The sequence below is a fragment of the Equus quagga genome, chromosome 12, assembly GCF_021613505.1.
Source record: "Equus quagga isolate Etosha38 chromosome 12, UCLA_HA_Equagga_1.0, whole genome shotgun sequence".
NCBI lineage: Eukaryota > Metazoa > Chordata > Mammalia > Perissodactyla > Equidae > Equus > Equus quagga.
The window spans coordinates 93,333,105-93,353,519 of record NC_060278.1 but is presented as its reverse complement, the minus strand read 5'-3'; the positions used below and the strand labels follow the sequence as shown (position 1 = coordinate 93,353,519).

General features: G+C 43.0%; 1 protein-coding gene across 2 annotated transcripts in view; it reads left to right on the top strand.

The window, feature by feature from the left end:
• The first annotated feature begins 10,316 nt into the window (after positions 1-10,316).
• CHD6 (chromodomain helicase DNA binding protein 6) overlaps positions 10,317-20,415 on the top strand; it is a 200,717-nt gene continuing 190,618 nt past the window's right edge. For both annotated transcript variants that reach the window (XM_046678724.1, XM_046678722.1), the window contains exon 1: positions 10,317-10,380. The gene's annotated coding sequence lies outside the window, so the exon portion shown is untranslated. The remainder of the gene's footprint in view (positions 10,381-20,415) is intronic.

The following is a 20,415-nucleotide window of genomic DNA, read 5'->3' as shown; positions in this document are numbered from 1 at the left end:
TGTATGCCAATGGGTCTTCCTGGACTATTACTTAGTTTACAAAGCCCTTCCTGTGTTGACTCTGATCTGCCCTTCTGGTTATGCCCAAAAGGAGTGAAGAGAATGCACCACCCTGAAATATGTGAGTGTGTATAGTGGAGGTACTAGGTTAGAGCTGTGTCTCAGTGTTTCAGCTGCTACACGTCCCCTACCCACAATGAGGAGGTTTGGATGACACCCATACTCCTCAAAATCTAGGTTATTTTTTCCCTGGGGAAGTAAAACAAATAATACTGAAAATATTTATGGAGTGACGGTCATAAAAGCATTTTGAAAATATGAATAAAAGCCACTTAAAAATCTCCACAAATACCATTATATAAGGAAAAACTAAATAAATATGGCTAACTTTATTTGTAACAACAAGTTTTGTTTTTCCCTTAGATTTTCCTCCCACGGATATTATTAATAAGGTAAGAAAGCATATACTACTGAAGCAAAGCTTTAATGGTGGCAGTAACTATAAAATCGCCACTTACTCACAAACACCACCATAATTTATAGTAGTCAGAACTGGTAATGGTCTCTCACCACAGGCTGAGACGTAGATAAGGTAGACTGTGGGCTGTGTGACATTCCCAGAGCTCAGCTAAAATGCCACCCTCTGCTCTGTTGCTCAGGAGGGCACATCAGAATACACATGAATAGGAGTGACATTATTATAAGAATATCTGCTCCCATTTAATTGTTTTTTAAAAGGTAAATCATTTAGACTGTGGTGCTTTATATATGATCAGTGACACATTACTTGCCACATACCTCAGGATTGGCTGTGTCAAGACATGACCGCAGAGAACCACGGCTAAATGATTGTTAGATTCTTGTGTAGTTTTAAGGTCAAGAATCTGTTATGGGCACAAGTTGAAACTGGAATGGAATTGTTTGAGCAAGTCTTTGTAGCCTAGCTCCTCTTCTGCAGATACCATGCATTTGTTGAGTGAGCAGAAGTGCTGGTATTTCTTCATGGGGCTCAAAACTGGCCCTTCGAGGGCATAGTCTACACTTTAAAACTGCTCAAGAAAGATTTAATGGAAAACGTGCTGCTATCAGAGCATTGGCCAAAAGAATATTTCAGAAATAAATAAAAGGGGCAGCCCTCTGGCAATTCTCTATGACCAATCAGCAGTCGGATCTGGAAAATGTCACTCCTTAGCAGTTGGTAGATTCTAGGGCCCTGAGTCAAAAGATTTTGAAGGCACTGACATTCAACAATGTGAGGCCACGGTTTATGAATATGAGCCATGGTCATCACTAGGACATGTGCAAATTAAACATAAAGGGTTTATACTTTGATGTCCCGTGTATAAAACACTACCCTTGAAATCCGCAACAATAATTCTTAAGTTTATGCCAGAGCTCTTTCACATGCTACATCTCATTTGACCCTTACAACAACCTTGAGAAATTGCCTAGACAAAGGGATATTCCCATTTTACAGATGAAATGACTACATCTAGAAAGCCAATGTCCAGAGATGGGAAATAAGTTTCACACTGCAAGCTGTTCCTAGTTGGCCCAATTCAGTTAGGATGATATAAGAATTTGAATCCCAGCACGTGGAGATCATTGAGGGCCATCTTGGAGGATGGCAACTATGCTTTACCTCAGCAAAAACATAGAAACTACTTGATTAATTTTAAAAACTTTAGTGCTTTATTCCTAGAGTGTAAAATAGCGTTGCTTCTTTGATTGTCAATTTGCACATGGCAGTCTCTCTAAATTGGTCAGTAATGCCGATGGAATTGCGTACATAAGGGAAAGGATTCCACAGCAACTCGAGGCTTGGTAAAAAGCCTCAGCTTACGCAAGTTTTTCCTGCTAAAGTTGTCTGTCCCTGCTGGAAAGTCCACTGCTGAGTGAGAATGAAGGATTTATGGAGCTGTTTCAGAGTAGGGTGACCAGTGTTCTTATAAAACTCTGCCCAAGAACATGTGAGGTGTGACTTTCCATAAATCATAGTTACTGAAAGTGAGCACAGTCATTTATATGTATAAACTCAGATTTCAAAAAATCAAAATAGTAATAGTGCTATACACGGGTGAGAGGTCTCTGCAGCACTTTAAGAGTTAAATCAGTCAGATTAATACATAAGGGACAGAGGCAATATATCAGCAGAAGACACTCTGAGAGACAGAAGGTCCCTCAGGCTAAAGGCAAGAAGAACAGAGATTAACTTCAGGCGAATCAATGGAATTAATACATTTCAAAAAGAGCAGGTCAACAGAAGGGGGAAGGTCTGTGTAGAACATGGGAAAATGGGAGCCAGAGCAGAGGATGTAATAATAAGGTAGTAATTAACAATTTGTTGAGCAGTTACCATGTGCTAACTACTTTGCATGAATTGTTTAATCCACACAACAACTCTATTATTGGAATCAAGAAATTCTAAAAGTTATATGACTTCCCTAAGTGGTAAAGCTATCTCTCAGGCTCCAAAGCCTGTGGGCTCAACTCTTCTTATTCAGTTTTGCCCTGGAAAAGGGTGCTTTTGGCAGAAGGACCCCTGTATGGCAGATTCATCCATATAGTGGAGATATGGGCTTTGGTTTGCTGTAGCTCCACAATACTGGCCCTTACCAGCATCCTCTCAGTGCCCTTGAGGCCAGTTCCAGGTTCCAGAAGCCATCTTGCAATCATGATTCCTCTTCCCATAGAAAGAGAACAAAGCCAGCATCTGACAACCTAGGCTGGGCTGCTCAGTAGGTACAATTCTTGTTTTAAAAATGTTTAGGGGCCAGCCCAGTGATGCAGCGGTTAAGTGCGCATGTTCCCCTTTGGCGGCCCAGGGTTCACGGGTTCGGATCCCGGGGGTGGACATGGCACCGGTTGGCAAGCCATGCTGTGGCAGGCGTCCCACATATAAAGCAGAGGAAGATGGGCACAGATGTTAGCTCAGGGCCAGCCTTTCTCAGCAAAAAGAGGAGGATTGGCAGCAGTTAGCTCAGGGCTAATCTTCCTCAAAAAAATACATAAATAAAATAAAAAATAAAAAAAAAATAAAGATGCAGGTCAAGACTCTCACAACCAATCTCCTACCCTTCTCTTACCCTCCCCCACCATGAAACTGATGAATATTAACCTCCTGTATTTTCATGATAATTTAATAATGTACTGTTCTTGCTTACATATCTCTTCACTGGGAGTTTGGTTAGAGACTTCTCACATTCAACAAGGTCAAGTTTTGGCATCCACCAATGGTCTGCTCCTGTGAAGTTCACCTGAGATGCCCAATAACTTCCCAAGGGTTTGGTGTTAGCATCATTTACTCAAGCCGGGGCACTGCCACTGGCTACACACATTCTTTTATTTCTTCTTTGGGAGTTACCTCCACACACCACAGGTCACTGTTTGGAATCTCCTCAGTGGCAAATCACAGACACTTGATTCTATAAGTTTATTTTTGCAAACTGCCATGAACCCCTCTCTGCCAGCTCTGGGGAATAAGGTTCATGATCTAGCAGGGGAATTTCACTTTTGGCAATAAGTGAGATGTGATCCTAAAGAGATGCATTGATTCTCTCTTTTTTTTTTTTTTTTTAAAGATTTTATTTTTCCTTTTTCTCCCCAAAGCCCCCCACGACATAGTTGTATATATTTTTTTCAGTTGTGGGTCCTTCTAGTTGTGGCATGTGGGATGCCGCCTCAGCACGGCTTGATGAACAGTGCCATGTCCACGCCCAGGATCTGAACTGGCGAAACCCTGGGCTGCCGAGCGGAGCACACGAACTTAACCACTTGGCCAAGGGGCCGGCCTCACATTGATTTTCTTACGCAACTTGCTATATCAGTTATGGCCTAATCATGAAAACAGAAATTCTGAGAGATTAAAACACAGGGACTTTATCTGAGGACAAAGAGGTCCAGGACCAGCATACTTATAAACTGGCTCAAAATTGTTTGCAAGGGCAGCACTGTTGAAAATAAGTGAACAGCTTCATGAAATATTACTTGAAGGACAAAACTCATTGGGGTGGTATGTTCTGGCCTCAGATGGCAGCTCACAGGCAGCTTTCCTGATCTCCTTGACCAAAGTAGATTCTTCCAGCATAGGCTCTCAGAGCACCACGCGCTGCTCCTTTACGGTACTTAACCACTGCTGTGATGTTACAATTGTTTGCAAAGGTATTTGACTAATGCATCTCTCCTTTATAGACTGCAAGTTCCACAAGGGCTGAATTTGTGCTGAATTTTATTTACCGTTGTATCCCCATCAACTAGTAGACTGCTTGTCGGTTGTAGGCATTCAATAAACCTCCTTTCAACGAATGTGCTCAATTTTAAACATCAACCTCCTTATGTATCTACCCAAGAGACATGAAAACACATGTCCATATACAGACTTGTACGTGAATATTCATAGCAGTGTTACCCCTAATCACCCCAAAGTGGAAACAATCCAAATGTCTATCAATTGGTGAATGGGTAAACAAAAAGTGGCATATCCATACAATGGAATACCAGTCAGTAATAAAAAAAGAATGAACTAACAATACATTCTACAACATGAATGAGACACAAACATATCATGCTAAGTAAAATAAGCGAGACACAAAAGACTACATATTGTACTATTCTGTGTGTATGAAATTTCTAAGGCAAAACTATAGAGAAGAAAGCACATCAGTGGTGGCCTGGGCCTGGGAGTGGGCGTGGGTATTGACTGCAAATGGGAAGAAATAAACTTTCAGAGGTGATGGAAACATTCTAAAACTGAATTGTGGTGATGGTTGCACAACTGTATAAATTTACTAAAAATCATTAATCTGTATACTTGCAGCAGGCAAATTGTACGGCATGTGAATTATACCTCAATAAAGCTGTTAAAAATGTTCAAAAAAATCAATCTCCTTACTTAGTCATTTTATCCCAACTTATGTTCTGTGGGACATTATTCCTGCGGGACATTGTGCCAGAGACTGCTAGTTGAGTCAATTCTTTAGTGACAGAGCCTCACTTTTTAACTCAGCACATAGCCAAACAAAATAAAATACCATATTCCCCAGCCTCCTTTGCAGCTTGGTGTGGCCAAGTGACAATGAGATGTAAGAAGAAGCGATGTGTAGTATTTCCAGGAAGGCTGTTTAAGGGACATGACTCAGCTCCACTTTTTCCATTTGCCTTTCCTTTTTCCCTTCCAAGGACATGTGCATTGGTGCTCCAGTAGCCATCTTGAACCATGAAGTGACCTTAAGAATGAAAACTAAAGATGGTGGAGCAAAAATACTGAAGCCTGGATTCCTGACGGTACCATAAAGCTGCCATGCCCCTCTCGGACTGCCTGCTTCCCAGATTTCCTTTATGCAAAACAAAAATAACCTTTAATCTTCTTATGCCCTTGTTGTTTTTCTCTGTTATATGTATGCAAATCTATTCCTAATACTAGTTTCAATAGTATTAAATAAAAAGAGGGTTCTGTGGTCAAATAATTTTGAGAACTAGTACAATAAAGTTTAACAGATTTCATTAAAGCAAGCTCTCAGAGTTTTTAATATGCTAATGAGCAATGGAAACCTCCAAGAGGGGCTAGAGTATGCCCAACTTCCCAAACCAGCTTGAGCCCCAAAACCTCTTTTTGGTGGAGCACCTTACGGAACGAGCGATTTGTGGGCAAAGGGAAACGTTGCTTTAAAAAAATCCATATTTTTGCCTCTTCCTTTCTAATTCATCCTTCTTCTAGGCTGCTAGAGAGAGATTTCTTAAACGTAAACTTGATGATATCATGTCCTTGTGTAAAATCCTCAAACGAATCCTGTAGGATAAAGTCCCAACTTCTTTGTGTAATGAATACGACCTCTTGTGACCTGGCCCTTGTCTTCCCTCTAGCCTCACCTGAGCCATCTCCCTCTCGCATCATGAACCATTTGCCCTGCTGAGAACTGTGCATGTTCTCTCTGGTCTCTCTGCCTCTGCACACGCTATGCCCCCTGGGTGGAACACTTTCTACCTGTCACCTTGAATGGTATTCTACCTCTGATCCTTTAAGACCAGGCTCAATTATCAGCTCATTCACACCCATTCATGCTTTGAGCAATTCCTACTATGTGTCAGGCATTGCAGTAATACTTGGGTTACAAAGCCAAATAAACGCCATCCCTGCCCTGGAGGGACATAGAGTCAAATGAAGTTGGACAAGTGCTGTATTAGTCAGAGTGTGCTAATGGCTGTAACAAACCACCTTCACATTTCGGTGACTTGACACTATCAGAGTTTAATCTCTCCCTCCTAGCATAGCCTAGTGCAGGTAAGCACAGGGGTTCTGCTCCGTGCAGTCAGCTGGGGACCCAGGCTCATTTCATTGCCATTTTCTGGGCCTCTAAGTCCCCTGCTGGATATTTTTGTATCTGGCCAGCAGATGAGTAATGGAGGAGAGTTTGGAGGATCACACGGGAGGTTTCAGGGGATATTTCTATCGCTTCTATCCAGATTCCATTATCCAGAGCTCAGTCACATGGGCCTACCTGATTACGGAGAAATGTAGTTTTGCTAGAAGCCTAGGAGGAAAATGAAATGGACTGGTGAAAATAGCCTTTTCTCTGCCACAGATATATAAACAAGAACAATAAAAAGCTCATGGTCTAACAGAGGAAGCAGACAAGTTAACAGAGGCAAGAAGGCAAGAGAGAACACGGTCAGGCAGGACGCAACTTGTGTTTATAGAGTTACTATCAGCAAGTTCTAGAACTACTGGAAGACCTTCTGTGGCTCCCCTTCAGAGCTCTTAAAGATTTCTCTTCTGGGGTGCTTTGTAAACATGGACACACTATATGGTACAGAAAGTCATGCATCACTGATGTCACCCCAATAGCAGAACTCCGGGGCCTCTTAGCATCAACCATCTCTTGTTCCAGCAGCTGCTGTGGTGTCCAGCTCTGCGTGGGCTCCATCTGACTTCACGCAGCTGCATCCTGATAATGCTTTGCCTCCTGGTCCTGCTGCGTGCCTCTTGACACGGAGTTTTGAGACACCACAGAACCCCACTTGGCACCTATGCACGAACAACTGGAGTGAATCTTTATCCAAAGGGAGATGAGCTGGTGGATAAATTTCCTTCCCTTCCCCCTCCCACAGACTATACTGAGAATCTTTTTATGTAGCTTTTCAGAAGATGATCCCTTGGGCAGCAGCAATCAGCCACACTTAGTGGAGGCCAGATGAATAACCGTTCTGGTATTGGCTCTTCCCTCTTCCCTGCCTTCTCCTTTTGCCTCTCACTCTTACCATATAGAATCAGTTTCTGCATTCCGGAGAACCCAGGCTAAGACATCCTTACGAATAGGTACAGCTAAAAGCCACTTAGCTGTCTCTGTTTCCCCTCCAGTGCCTAGCCATAGGTCCCTGGATGCTACAGAAGTGTTTTAAGGGTCAGATTCCACTAACCCTGCTCAGTTCTGCAGACTTGACTCTTGGAGGATCAAGCCTGCTGCTTTTCCCGGGTGCGGCTTCCAGATCTTTCCTTTGCTTGTACCTGTACCATTCATTTGTTAATCAATCACATATAGCAGTCCCCCCTTAGCTACAGTTTAGCTTTCTGCTGTTTCAGTTACCCATGGTGAACCGCTGTCCAAAAATATGAAATGGAAAATTCCAGAAATGAGCAATTCATAAGTTTTAAATTGTGCACTGTTCTGAGAAGTATGATGAAATCTCATTCCCAGGACGCTATGTCACAATGCCTCCATCATTCACCTCACTTCATCTCACCACATAGATATTGTATCATCTCACATCATCACAAGAAGGGTGAGTATAATACAAGATATTTTCAGAGAGACAGAGACCACATTCACATAGCTTTATTATAGTATATTGTTATAATTGTTCTATTTTATTATTAGTTGTTGTTTTTAACCTCTTACTGTGCCTAACTTATAAATTAAACTTTATCATAGATATGTATGTACAGGAAAAAACATTCTATATATATAGGGTTCAGTACTATCTGCAGGGTCCTGGAACATATCCCCCCATGAATAAAGGGGGCCTACTGTACTTCTATTGATTTTTTGTTTAGTGACATAATATTTGTATCCCTGTGTGTTTAATTTCTTACATGCTACTTTTCTCAAGTTTAAGAACAGGAATTATTGACAAGTCTACTTCTCCCCTCCCACCTGCTCCCACACCTCCCAATGCTGTCTGCTGCTTCTATGCCTTGGCATATACATGCTCCTCCTTCTGTCTGGAGTCCCATTCCTCTCCCAGCCATTTATATTATTTCATCTTTTATGGGCAAGGGACTTGATTGTGCAAAGGGAGGGCCACTTGACTCCCATGTACATCCCAAGTCTATCTCTGATACAACTCTGCTCCCAGCCCCTCTCCAGAAAGTAAAGTGTACAGACCTAAGCCCCATGTGGTCAGGTTGAGTTTTAGACTCTTTAATCCTGGTGTTGGAGTGGAAAGGCTATGGCTACCAGCTGCGTGGTCCTGCCTCAGCCCCTGAGCTGCTGGCTCAGGAGGGCAAGGACACTGTCTCTATGAGGCAGCGGGGACAACCAGCTCTCCACATACTCACTCACCAGCAGCCCGGCAGGATTGGAAACCCTCAGGATTCATGTGTAAATCTCAACCTTGTTTTCAACCAGACTATAAGCTCCCTGAGGACAGGGATGTTGTCTGCCTTGTTTAAGGGTGTATCTTTTAAGTCTAGAACAATACCTGGAACATAGGTGGGGCTTAATATTTAAGGAAGGAAGAAAGAGGAGTAAGGACCGTGAGGCGTCTTGGCCAGCCTTGAGTGAAATAAGAGAAATATGCACAGTTGAGGTAGACAGGCGGCAAGGGGCTGCTATCTCTGTATTTTCAAAGTGGAGAAATCTCGGGTGTCGGCCAAAAAGTTAGGGCCACTGGCCGAAAACCATAGGAACACCGGGGTTTCAAAGACACTAAAAATATGCTCTCTCTCCGGGTGCAGTAAGGCTCTGCAAAATCATTACAGCCACCCCTGACAAAGTCACACCACGTTTATCTTAAATGTATCCAACAAACTGCTCTCACAATCAAGACTCAGATCATTCCTACTTTAATTGAGGTAAAATGAGCCTCTACAGTCAGAATCCAACCATTCTTTTAGTGAGGGCTAAGCAAACACCCATGATGGGGGCAGGCAGGTGGTTAAGGGGGGCAGCTGACTACCACCACCTGGGGAGGGTGGCAGTAATGGGATTCCATACGGAGTATTCAGCCAGGCAAGTAGGTAACTCCCCATCCCTTCTTGCCTCCATCTATTTTCTTTATAGCATTTATCACTACCTGTCCCTTCTATCTGTCTTTCTTTTCCCTTAGCACACCTATTCCACGACAGCAGGACCTTTGTCCTACTTCCAGCTGTATCCCCTGTCTTAGATCAATGCCTGGCATTTAGTGGGCAAAAATTAGCTGGTAATGAACGAATTAAAGAATATTAAACAATTAGTTGAATCTCTGCAATATGCTGGGCCCTGTCCTTGAGGATACCACAAGGATGGTAGGAGAGAAAGGCTTGAACATAAACAAATACACCACAGCTTGACACCTTTACAGAGATATCCAAGGCAGGATCTCCGTGGCTGAAAACTCCCGAGGTGTGTGGGGGCCTTGGAAAGAAGTCCGTTGTGTGCTACGACAGCCAGGGAGCCAGGCAGAGCGGCAGGGATGCGGCTGGAGACAGAGCACGGGGCTCCTTGGCTCTTCACTTGGCTTCTCGGCATCTTCTTTTCCTACCTGCAGGACCCTCGCCTCTCCTCGCTTCTGCCTAGAGAACCTCGGCCCTAGAGTAATCTCTCTTTCGCGGGACCCCAGCCACAGCCTCTCTCATCCCAGGAGAAGCCAGCCCCGGGTCTTCCAGACTGCTAGCCCGCTACCTGCGCGACCTCCACCTAGGGCTGAACCCCAGCCCCGCCCGCGCGCTCCAGGTCCCCGCCCCCTGCCTGCGGTCTGCGGCGTGCGAGACCCCGCCCCGCCCCCTCGGCCCGCAGGACCCCGGCCCCGCCCCGCCCCCGTGGCCCCGCCGCTCTGTCCCGGGGGGCGGGGCCGCGCGCAGCGGCGTCTCCAAGGCGGGGGGCGCGAGGCAGGGGGCGGTGCGGCCCTGGCGCCGACCAATCAGCGCCGCGATCACATCCATGCAAATACGAGCACAATGGAGCGAGCCCATTACTCGCCCCTGCAAGCAAGCTTGAAATGGGTTTCTGCCTGAGCGGCAGCCAGGCTGACCAATGAGTCTGTGTTTGGGGCCGGCGAAGCCCAATGGCGTGGCAGGGGAGGCGGGCCCGAGCCGGGTTAGGGTGTCCTTGCAGGGTGTCTGAGCTAAACTTCACCAAATAATAGCTGTTTGTATTTTGGCTGCTGCAGGAGCCATTTTAGGTAAGTTCTTCTCTTAACTTTTTATTTTCCTCCCCGGCCTCGGCGGGCCGGCCTTGTCCGCGGGTCCCCGGCCCCGCCCCGCCGGCCGGGCTGGGGTGCCCCTATGAATGGAGCCGGGATGAGGGGCTGCGGCAGCGCCGAGGCCCGGCCGGGCCGGGGTCCGAGCGGGGCCGGCGGCGGGCGGCCTGGCGGAGGGCAGGCGGCGGCCTGAGGCCTGAGGAGAGGGGCCGGCCTCCGTCGCGCCCGGCTCGCGCTCAGGCCGCGCTCGGGCCGGGCGGCCGTCCTTGGGAGCGCGCCGCTGCGGGCCGCGCGGAGGGGCGGGGGTCCGGGCAGCCCCCGGCCCGGGGCCTGGCGGACGGGGGCGGGGCGTGCGGAGGCCCCTCCGGGCCGGGCTGAGGAGGGACCCCTGGTCGGGCCGCGCCGTGCTGTGGGGGGGGCGGGGGTGACCGCTATTCCCGCCGCCGCCCCCGCGGAGAAGTTGCTCTATTGGCGTCCTGCGTCTGTTTGCAGGGGTGGAGGAGGGTGGGCTGGTGCCAGGCGGCTGCTCCGGGAGGGGGCGGGGGCCCCGGCGCGTCCTCGGAGCGCGCATCCCCTCCGCCCCCTTCTTACGCACTAGCGCGCACTCGCCCCGAAAATTGGAACCCTAGAGGTGTGCAGCAACCCCGCAGCCAAGTTTTGTGCGTTATTAGATTGCCTGTTTGAGCTTCAAAAAAAAAAGAAATCTGTTCCCTTCAGGGTATTTATTTCCTTCGCTGTTGAAAAGTAACGGAGTCTCTTGTTCCCAGATTTCCAGGGACATGCCTGTCAGATGTGTGCAGAGGGTTGGCAGTTACTTGGTTTTTAAAAAGACGCTATTAGGAAATCCCCTCACTAGTGCGGTAATTGAAATTGGAGTTTGTTTGCAGCTTCAGTTTCATTTGATCCAATTAAAAATACATAAGCAGGCACTTATATTTGTGTACATAAAGTATTTCTAGTTCTAGTTATGACTGATGTGACTGTGGTTTCCGTAGTGTGGGATTTAATAAGGCAGTATAATTCAATTTTGAACTTGTAGGCCCCTGTTCTCCAAATTAGGGTTTATGGACCCTTAGTAATCTGACCAAGGTTTCTAGTGAATCTTTGTCATTTCCAGGCATCTTTGGGGTTGTGTGTATGCCTTATTTCCCACCTTCTCAAAACTGCTCGTTTCTGGTGTAACAGACCTGTGAACAGAGAAAGTACAGATTTTAAAATTTTTACAATTTGTAGTGTCTGCAGTGTTGCCTGAGATTGGATTATTGTTTTTCAAATGGCGTATAGGCATACCATCCCAATAGGCCCCAAATTTCAACATAATTTATGGGGATATGCTGTGGACCTTAGAAAAGTCAGGACAAGGGGCCGCTCTGCTGTACTCCCAAGGCTAATTGTGAGCTTTCTTACTGGAGATCTGTACCCGTTGACTGTGTATGGCACAGTAGGGTTTGCTGGTAAGCCAAATTGGAAGATCATGTTGGCAACCTCAGGGAGAGTTTTTGTGAACATTGTGGCTCTCTGGCAATAGAAAGACTTGAGATCCATGTATGGTAAAATGATTAGGCATGAATTGTCAAGTAACATGGTTTATGCCAACCGGAACAGGTGGTTTCATGTAAGCAATGCATGACTGTAACCGAAGGCCTGGGAAAATATGGAGTGGTAAAACTATTAATTTTGGACTTCTTTCTGTCCCAGGGCAGATTTCCTAGATGAATTATGATGAATTACTTAAACTTTTTTCTTGATTAATGGATTATTAAAAGCTAACCTTTACGATTTTTCTTTTTCCTTTTTGCAAACTTTGGAATTTCTCTTAAAGTAACCAGACTGTGTTACTGTTCTTGCTCTAGTCTGGCCATGGGCAAAGTAAATCAAGATCTGTTGTGAAATTTGTTGTGTCTTATCGTGGTATCTCACCCTGCCTGGGGTTGGATTTTTTATACTGAAATTATTTCTTTGCTTTTTGCATTTAGCTCTTCTGTTGTTTTAGCACTGCAAACTCTTTCAGTAGGATCACTTTTACCACAACTTTTTAATATTCTATATCTTTATAGTTATTTTTATAATTTATTAGTATAGTTGGAAGTTCTCTAAACCCATCAGTATATTACTTCATGCAAACCACGCAAGAAGTTGAAAGACCAGGTGGAAGTGAAATGGGAGAGCCACAACTAACACTGCTGCATTTCTGGAAATCTTTTGGCAGTTAGTTTTTTGTATTTATTGATTAACTTTTCTTATAACTATTTCAAATACCAAAGAAAATCTGAAGCAGAATTGTATCTCTTTAGAAACCAGATCACATTTGGGATTTTTGCCATTATATTACAGAAAACCTATCAGAAACAGCAGGCCGTTGGGCTGTGTCTTGGAGATCTCTTCGATTTGTAGAAGTTTCAATGAAGTTTTTCAGTTTTCTTGGAAGTATGCCTTTGCCCCAAGCAGAGTTTGTGGTTATGTCTTCCTGTGTTAAGCCATGAAGGAAAAGGATTCCACAACCTCGGGCTTGATTCTCACTGTAGGTGCCTATGTTTTTCAACTTTCATGGAAAGACTTTGTATTCGTAATGACCAAATGGAGTCACACATGGACCACACACATTCTGAACTGTTTCGAACAGGTATTAGGATTCAAGGATTCTACCTGCAAAAATAACTTTGGTATATGACAATGACATTATCTAGGACAGTGACAGTATCTAAATCAACTGAGGAGACTATGTTTTCGTCACCCCAGTATGGCAAGGTTTGAAATAATTTTATTTTATTTTATTTTTTTATTTTTTAAGATTTTATTTTTTTCCTTTTTCTCCCCAAAGCCCCCCGGTACGTAGTTGTATATTCTTCATTGTGGGTCCTTCTAGTTGTGGCATGTGGGATGCTGCCTCAGCGTGGTTTGATGAGCAGTGCCATGTCTGCGCCCAGGATTCGAACCAACGAAACACTGGGCTGCCTGCAGCCAAGCACGCGAACTTAACCACTCGGCCAGCCCCCTGAAATAATTTTATTTTTAATAAATAATTTGTGGTCCTCTTTATACTTCCATCCGTCATTCAAAGCTTTTGTTTAATTCAGGTGAAGAGCTGCAGTGAATTCCATGGGACTGCGTGCATTCTCCTGTACCAGGTTGTTATATTGAAAACTCTTTGAAAGACATAAAGTAATAGCTAGAGCTTAGATATCTGTTCCCTAGAGAACATTTTTATTTGCAGTAGAATGTGACATACTTGTGAGGGAAGCAAAGAACCAGCATTGAATGAGTACCCGGTGTGTGTCCAGCATGCAGCCAGGTACTAGGTCTACAGAGATGAGAAAATATCTCTGTTTTCATAGCTCCTTCGTGAGGCTGGACTGCAGCTCAGAGAAATGGAGTAACTTATTCAAGGCCATAAATCTAGTAAATGTTAGAGCCAGCATTTGAACCCAGGTCATCTGGATTCAAAGCATATATTCTTTTCATCAACAATCTTCTCTGAAGATTTCTTCAAATGCTGGAGCATGCTCTCCTCTTTTCGTGGTATGGTGCTAGGTTAACTAATACACTTTGCCTAAGTTCTTCCGCATATACGTCCATTTTTACTTCTCTATTTCAAGAATTTGTCACTGAGGACGCAAATTGGAATACAGTGCGGGCACCCTTTTCCCTGTCTCCATAGTGTAGGAGTGGTCTTCCTGGGGCACTTGGAGTTCGGGGTAGCCTGGTACAGTAATAGCTGTGAAGTGCAGAGGGAGAGTGCAGTCACTTTTTCCTTGCCAAAATGTTCATTTTGTGGGAGCGTTGTTACCCTCATGAGAAATTCTGTTACTTCCATAAAAGTCCTGAAGGTAGTGAAATGGAGTTATTTTAAAATATCCATCTCTGTTCCCATTTCTGAACTAAATTATTTGCATAAAATCCAGAGAAAAATGTTTGTTTTTGTTTGTAGTACTTATATTAGTTGGTTTTTATAGTTGGTAATAGTGATTGTTTACATCCTTCTACATTTATTCTTTATGTCATTTGCCATCATTGAGAACTTTAGAATCTTTGGTAATGTTTATGACATAAATAGCTCCTATTTTGAGGAATGTTTTCTTTTTTTAATTGATGAACATTTTTTCTTTATAGTCATAATGAAAGACTTAAAATTTTTAGCAAGGAAAAAATTGATTTTTCCATTTTTTGAATAGACTTCCATGGTGCTTTTATCCGCTTTTTCAGAAGAACTTAACATACTAAGACAATATGTGAAAATTTCAGGAATACTGGGAAGTAGAATTTTAAGGTAACTTCAAGACACGAATCCGAACATAAATACGAAGTGATGAATACATATTTAAATTTTCTAAACAAGCAGAGGGAGATTTCTGTTTTTCTACTTTTTAAAAGATTCTTGTAGGGATGGTTCATTGACCTAATTTTACGGATCAAATTTTTTTTTTTTTTGAGGAAGATTAGTCCTGAGCTAACTATTGCGAGTCCTCCTCTTTTTTGCTGAGGAAGCCTGGCCCTGAGCTAACATCCGTGCCCATCTTCCTCTACTTTCTGTGTGGGACGCCTGGCACAGCATGGCTTGCCAAGTGGTGCCATGTCCGCACCTGGGATCCCAACCGGCGAACCCCGGGCCGCCAAGAAGCGGAACATGCAAACTTAACTGCTGTGCCACCAGGCCGGCCCCTGGATCAAATATTTTATTTTTAATATATTTTGGATTTTCTTGTACAGTATGTGACCAAAGTATTTTATTTTTGGAATTTCTATATCTTTTAGTTCTAAGATTGTCTTTACGTAAAAGTTCAGGCTTCAGGTTAAAAGAAGGTCTGAGTCTTGTAACATTGTAACATTGACCTTCAGTTTCTACCTATTTAGGTTGATGCTTTTTATCCTGGGATTCATGCATTCCTAGGGACTCTTTGGCTGGTCTATGAACTCCTCAAAATAGTATGCAAAACACTGTTTGTGTGTGCATTTTTATGGGAAGTGAATCGGTTGCTTTTTATGATTCTCAAAGGTATCTGTGACTCCCACCCTCCTTTTCCCCTCCTCCCTGTCTCTTCCTACCCACATGCAAAAACAATATTAAGGATCATTGATTTAGGTCATTCCAAAGCAATTGTTTTGTATGAGCAAAATATTTTGCCTGGAGGCTGACTTCTTTGGACATTTTTTGCCCTTTAGAAGGTCCTGCAGTCTCAATCCGGATCAGTTGGCCTGGGGGTGGGGAAGTAGTTCTTCTCCCTCTGGGCAGATCCAGGCAAGGGTCATCCCCAGAATTCTTCCCTGCCTCATTATTATACTTGGGAAGCTGTTCCCTGCCCTCCCCAGGCAGCCTGGTAACAGTAAAGGTTGGAGTGGGAGGCATGAGGACAATTGCAAGACAGTCTTAGAGAGTCCCGGTCTCTTGGTCTCAGCCATCTGCCTCTGCAGATGGGACTGGAGGGGTGGCCATGGCAAAAGCTCCTGACATTTTCTTTCTTTGAGTACTACTACTTATTCATTCCATTATTGCTTCATTCAATATGTTAGGAGAAAAAGAGTTTTCTTTCTTATATTGTAAGAGGAGCAATGAAAAAGAATCCTTCCATTTTTGTATTCCTTAGACTGTGTCTGAGATACCTTGCAACTTTTCTGTTAATGTTAAGTTTTTTTTTTGAGGAAGATTAGCCCTGAGCTAACATCTGCTGCCAGTCCTCCTCTTGTTTGTTTTGCTGAGGAAGACTGGCCCTTAGCTAACATCCATGCTGATCTTCCTCTACTTTATATGTGGGACGCCTGCCACAGCATGGCTTGACAAGCAGTGCATAGCTCCACACCTGAGGTCCAAACCAGTGAACCCCGGGCCGCTGAAGTGAAACATGCGAACTCAACAGCTGTTCCACTGGGCCAGCCCCGTAATGTTGTTAATTTAAGTGGACTTTTTCTTAAAATAATAATGTCTAGTTGAGCATGTAAGCTTATTTTTACAGAGAATGTGCATGTATCTCAAGTTCTGTTAAACCGGCTGTTACTATAGGAAAAGGGATCCCGTGTTAAAGTTCTCAGAGCCTTATTTTATAATTTACTTAAGTGAAAGTCAAGTAAATTTTTAAAGCAAAATTCTAGAGTGACAAGAAAATTCTAAGAGTAGTCTCTAGGGAGTGGCCGAGCTTGAAGTTATCCTGGAGATTTTCTCATAGAAGTCCATTTGTGGGGCCAGACCAGAAGTTGAATAAAAGAAAAATCTGTTTGGTTTGATGTGTAGATTGGGGAAAACACCTAAGCTTTAGGCGGTTTGGTGAAGGGCATTGGCTCTTATAGGGGGGTGGTCTTTGATCTGTTCCTTCCCTAAGAGTACATGAGTAAAGACGTTTACCTGGACTGTTTACTTTGGGTTCAAGGAAACCATCAGTATTCTAAGAAATCTTTGGAAGGATTATATCTGGTAAGCAAGGTCCAGATCATAGATTTTTTTTTACTGAAAGACATTTTTTATGATGTAACACAGAAGACTTTATTAATGTTCATTGTGGATTCTGGCTTAAGTCTTGCAGTGTTAGCAGTCTTAATTCAACCGTGGGTTAGCATGAAAAAGTCAAGCCATCATCCTTGTTGACCATATGACAGAATTGGATCACATTATAAATGATGACACTATCAGATTGCTTCTTTTGCTTTTTTATTGTGGTAACATTGATTTATAACATTAAATGAATTTCAGCTGTACATTATTATATTTCCATTTCTGTAGGTTGCATCGTGTTCACCACCCAAAGACTAATTACAATCCATCACCATACACATGTGCCTAATCACCCCTTTCACCCGCCTCCCTTCCCCCTTCTGGTAACCACCAATCCAATCTCTATCTCTGTGTTCGTTTGTTGTTGTTTTTATCTTCTATTTATGAGTGAGATATGATGTTTGACTTTCTCCCTCTTAACTTATTTCGCTTAGCATAATACCCTAAAGGTCCATCTATATTGTCAAAAATGGCCAGATTTTACCCTTTTTTATGGCTGAGTAGTATTCCATTGTGTATATATACCACATCTTCTTTGTCCATTCGTCCTTTGATGGGAACCTAGGTTGCTTCCAAGTCTTGGCTATTGTGAATAATGCTGCGATGAACATAGAGGTGCATATATTTTTACACATTCGAGTTTTCATGTTCTTTGGATAAAAACCCAGCAGTGGAAGTGCTGGATTGTATGGTAGTTCTATTCCTAATTTTTTGAGGAACTTCCATACTATTTTCCATAGAGGCTGCACCAGTTTGCACTCCCCCCAGCAGTGGATGAGAGTTCCCTTTTCTCCACAACTTCTCTAACACTTATTTCCTGTCTTGTTAATTATAGCCATTCTGCCGGGTGTTAGGTGGTATCTGTTCATCGTAGTGTTTATTTGCACTTCCCTGATAATTAGTGCTGTTGAAGATCTTTTCATGTGCCTGTTGGCCAACGGTATATCTTCTTTGGAGAAATGTCTGTTCAGATCTTTTGCCCATGTTTTACTTGGGTTGTTAGTTTTTTTGTTTTTGAGATGTATGAGTTCTTTATATATTTTGGATTTTAGTCCTCATCAGGTATATGGTTTGCAAATATCTTCGCCCAATTGTTAGGTTGTCTTTTTGTTTTGTTGATGGTTTCCTTTGCTGTCAGATTGCTTCTTTAATCAAACCCTATATAGTATCGTTTTAAGGGACTTAGGGGTATTCTGCTTAATGGAATTAACAGTTTTGCCTTGAGTTGTAAAAATACAGTGAGGAAATGATACAGGATGTGAAAGAGATCATTAATGACTAGCTCCAAAAAGGTAGTTGTAAAAATCTAAAATAAACTCTTAGATCAGGGCTACTCAAAGTTAGTCTGTGGATCTGTGCAGGTCTGTAGACTGTTACCTGTCTGCGATGATCTAAGTACAGAACTTGAAGCATTTAGATGCTTTTTCAGCATTTTTTAGAAAATTTGTCTGTTGCTGAATCTAATAATAAAAAATGTAAGTTTGTGGTATAGTCTTTGTGTTTTTAAAAATTTTTTCCTGGTAATTCACTTTTTTAGTATTTTATAAAAGTATTAGTCCACAATGGATTGGGAAAAAACAAAAACTAGTCCTTTACCATAGAGAGCACTACTCAAGATAATAGGCAACATTATCTTGGAGCTTGTTAGAAATGCAAATTCTTGGGCCCCATTCCAGGCCAACTGAAATAAATTACCTGGCGTGGGGACCCAGTGATCTGTGTTATAGCAAGCTATGCTGATGATTTTTGTGCACATTTATTTATTTTTTTAAAGATTGGCACCTGAGCTAGCAACTGTTACCAATCTTCTTCTTCTTTTTTTTTTCTTTTTCTCCCCAAATAACCCCAGTATATAGTTGTATATTTTAGTTGTGGGTCCTTCTAGTTGTGGCACATGGGACGCCGCCTCAGCATGGCCTGATGAGTGGTGCCATGTCCACGCCCTGGATCCGAACTGGTGAAACCCTGGGCCGCCAAAGAGGAGCGCGCAGACTTAACCATTCGGCCATGGGGCAGCCCCTGTGCACATTTAAATTTGAGAAACATTGTTCTAGATCAGAACTGTCCAGTAGACCTTTGTGTTCTGATGGAAAATGTCCTATATCTGTGCGAGACCTATGAGTTATATGTGGCTTTTGAGCCCTGAAAAGGTGGCTAGTATGACTAGGGAACAGGATTTAAAATTTTATTTAATATTGGGTAATTTAAATTTAAATAACCACATATGGCTAGTGGCACTGGCATTTGACAGCACAGCTCTAGACCCTTTAGCTCTCCCTATTTCTTTTTTTGAGGAAGATCAGCCCTGAGCTAACATCTGCTGCCAATCCTTCTCTTTTTGCTGAGGAAGACTGGCCCTGAGCTAACATCCGTGCCTGTCTTCCTCTACTTTATGTGTGGGATGCCTGCCACAGCATGGCTTGTGAAGCGGTGCATAGGTCCACACCCAGGATCCGAACTAGTGAACCCTGGGCCCTTGAAGCGGAATGTGCCAACTTAACTGCTGAGCCACGGGGCTGGCCCCGCTCCCCCTTTTTAAGGGAGGCAGAAGTGGATTTTTTCCCCTTCATTTAGAAAGGGAAATACAATATGGCACAAAGACTATCCTTTAGCCTTAAATGAGACTAAACGAATTAGATAATAAAATTTGGCACTATTTGCCCATTTATATTTACCTATTTATTTTTATCTAAAAGTTAGTTTGATGTTAAGAAAATAGTAGGATCAGAAAGTAAATTTAGATCTGTGTCTTTTAAGGTTTTGCAAACAGCAAGATAGCTGTTCCAGCCAAGCCTTGTGACCCTTCGTGACTGTGACTAACATGCATGATGTCTTTCAACATGACTTCTGAAGCCTTTTTCTTTCATGTAAAGATTTAAGACGGGAGCTTTTAAGTGCAATACTGCAGTTTTCCAGTTCTTAATATAAAACCCTGGTTATTGAGGGTTCTCATTACCTTAGACTAGTTAGTGGAGATTTTCCCTATGTAAAGTATTTCTGGCTTATGAGCTTACTTAGAGGATGGTTTTTCAGTTCATAAAGGTAACCTTTGTTTTTAATAGTATTCACCAAGGCTCCCTTGAAAGGTTGAGCCTTATCCTCTGTCCTTCCAGTATATTTAAAAATTGATTTGTTAGAAGAAAGGATTTTTCTTACTCATTCAGGGTTGTATATGCTTCCCTGCTTCCAGCCCATCCACGTGTACTTCAAATGCTAAACTTGTAAAAAGCAAGGATAGCATTGATTCTGATGTATTGATCCGTATCCATTGTAGAATTGGAAATTATTTTGTGAAGGACAAGTGGAAGGAAGCATGGTCATAGAAGTAAATGAAGACCCACATATAGAGTCACGGCTTTTTAAAATGCTATCCAGACATCATAAAATGATTCTTTCTAGTCATACCGTAATTTTAATAGATATATTTGCTAGTTTTAGGTTTTTAAGTAGGAGACTGTCAGTCATTTAGGCAGTGACTCTTGAAGCTTGAGAGACAGTAAAGGGTGTCCCATGTGCTTTATACACTCACAAATATT